Source organism: Schistocerca cancellata, unplaced genomic scaffold (genome assembly GCF_023864275.1).
Source record: "Schistocerca cancellata isolate TAMUIC-IGC-003103 unplaced genomic scaffold, iqSchCanc2.1 HiC_scaffold_235, whole genome shotgun sequence".
NCBI lineage: Eukaryota > Metazoa > Arthropoda > Insecta > Orthoptera > Acrididae > Schistocerca > Schistocerca cancellata.
In genome coordinates, this window is record NW_026046257.1 from 52,501 (window position 1) to 55,000 (window position 2,500).

Here is a 2,500-nt window from a genome sequence, read left to right on the forward strand (position 1 = left end):
AACCTAACCCACGTTGTGCCTTAACCTAACCCACGTTGTGCCTTAACCTAACCCACGTTGTGCCTTAACCTAACCCACGTTGTGCCTTAACCTAACCCACGTTGTGCCTTAACCTAACCCACGTTGTGCCTTAACCTAACCCACGTTGTGCCTTAACCTAACCCACGTTGTGCCTTAACCTAACCCACGTTGTGCCTTAACCTAACCCACGTTGTGCCTTAACCTAACCCACGTTGTGCCTTAACCTAACCCACGTTGTGCCTTAACCTAACCCACGTTGTGCCTTAACCTAACCCACGTTGTGCCTTAACCTAACCCACGTTGTGCCTTAACCTAACCCACGTTGTGCCTTAACCTAACCCACGTTGTGCCTTAACCTAACCCACGTTGTGCCTTAACCTAACCCACGTTGTGCCTTAACCTAACCCACGTTGTGCCTTAACCTAACCCACGTTGTGCCTTAACCTGCTCTGTAATTGGCATATGACACGTTACATTAATCTAGTGTTGTCTAACCACAACCCTCTGAATATAGTTCGCTACTCGCACCGCCCACCCTCTTGTGTATCGTTTCATGTTCAACACTTCGCAAGTGTTGCTTACTTTTTACATGCTCCCGCTGTACACTGTAATGTGGACGACTGCAGGATGTACATCGCCCCCCCCTCCCCCCCCCCTGCCTTCGCACGCTGGTCGTTCAGGTGCTTGCGTGTTCAATGCCCTTCGCAGCTGTTCACTGGCATTCGCATGTCGAAGCGCTCAGTCTACGTCGTGGTACGGCCTGTGTCCACTGTCCGCTGATGTCGTAAGCTTAACCCTCACATTGTACTGCACATAGGTCCGTATGTACTGAATGATACGCTGTGGCACATGTGTGACCGTACAACGACTGCGCCCAACAACAGCGAACCATACGGTCCAAATGTTGTGCACTCAGCCACGTGCCGTCTCCCCATAACAGCTACATTGCAGTGTGGTACGCCATAGAGACGTGTGGGAGTAACGGACGCCCTGGATGGCGATCAGCATGAGCCGTCTGTTGATGTAGTGGCGCGTGTATTCAAACGTAGTCGTCTCTTCTCACACAGTGTGATAGCATGGTGCACCGCGTTCCACATCTGCGACATGGTACAGATGCTGGTTGACAGTCGGTGTCGTAATGGACATCGCATACGTAGGGGGCCACCTCCCACGTGTTCTCTAGTCGTGCACATTTTGTTGCGTGTATGTGGGCAGACGTAGTGTGTCGTGGCACCTAACAGACAGGTATGCAATAATCGTTGCATTTGCAAACTGGGATGGACGTCTACGTTTGCTGGTGACGTTACGCAAATGAACAACTGGTAAACCCATTGTGGTGCGGTTGTTGTTGCTGGAGGTAAATCAGTAAGGGCAAATCTGTGTGTGAAGCGATACGCGGCGGTGGCTGGGTGGGACCGTCCCCGGCCGGTGAGGGGGGGCCGCCCGGCGTGCTGGCCGCGCGGTGCGTGGGCGCACGCGCTACAGCCGGCTGGTGGGGGCGCCCAGTGGCAGGCGCGCCGGCCGACGGACGCGGCAGGCGGCGCAGCTGCGCGCCGGGGCACCCTGCGCGCGGCGCCGGGCGGCCAAAGTGGGTCCTCGCGGGCCCGGTGCGAAGCGCGGTGGACATCTGCAGTGTGCTGGTCCGACTGAGGACTGTGTGCGTTGAGGATGCGCCGCCGCCCGGCACTCGGCGCCGCGACGCCGTCTGCTGCTCGGTCGCCCCAGCGGTTCTCGCTGGTGGTTTGTATCGCAGTTGTGCAGACGTGTTGGCACGTGCGCTGTGCTGGGAGAGTTCGCTTCGGCACCCACGTGGGGCCTTTGCCCTTCTGTGGCGCTGGCGTTGGAGCTGCCGGTCACCGTAGGTGGCGCGTGTTGTCTCCCGCCGGCAATGCCACGACAGCACGCTCCCGGGCCTCTGTCGGCAGCGGCAAGCTCAGTTGGGAGCACGGGTGGTCGCACCTAAAGCGTCTACTCGCCTAACTCCGGGCGATTGCGCCTCTCTCGAACCCGACCAAGTACTTAGGACGGCGCTGCGCGCCGCCGGGACCTGAGAGGGTTTCGAGGTGTATTGTGCAGGGGAGCTCAGCCTCCTCCTGTTTGCAGAATAATTGAGCGGACGCTTGCGTGTTCGCGCGGGCCCCTGGGACTCACTCCCGGGCGGCCGGCTGCTCAGCTCTAGTTGACGCAGCTCCCTGGTTGATCCTGCCAGTAGTCATATGCTTGTCTCAAAGATTAAGCCATGCATGTCTCAGTACAAGCCGCATTAAGGTGAAACCGCGAATGGCTCATTAAATCAGTTATGGTTCCTTAGATCGTACCCACGTTACTTGGATAACTGTGGTAATTCTAGAGCTAATACATGCAAACAGAGTCCCGACCAGAGATGGAAGGGACGCTTTTATTAGATCAAAACCAATCGGTCGGCTCGTCCGGTCCGTTTGCCTTGGTGACTCTGAATAACTTTGGGCTGATCGCACGG

The 2,500-nt window shown here is 56.9% G+C and overlaps 1 non-coding gene across 1 annotated transcript in view; it reads left to right on the top strand.

Moving 5' to 3' along the window:
- Positions 1 to 2,210: 2,210 nt before the first annotated feature.
- Positions 2,211 to 2,500, top strand: part of LOC126112943 (small subunit ribosomal RNA) — a 1,909-nt gene continuing 1,619 nt past the window's right edge. Inside the window, exon 1 of the ribosomal RNA XR_007524669.1 lies at positions 2,211 to 2,500. This exon is cut by the window's right edge and continues 1,619 nt beyond it. This is a non-coding gene — a ribosomal RNA (small subunit ribosomal RNA).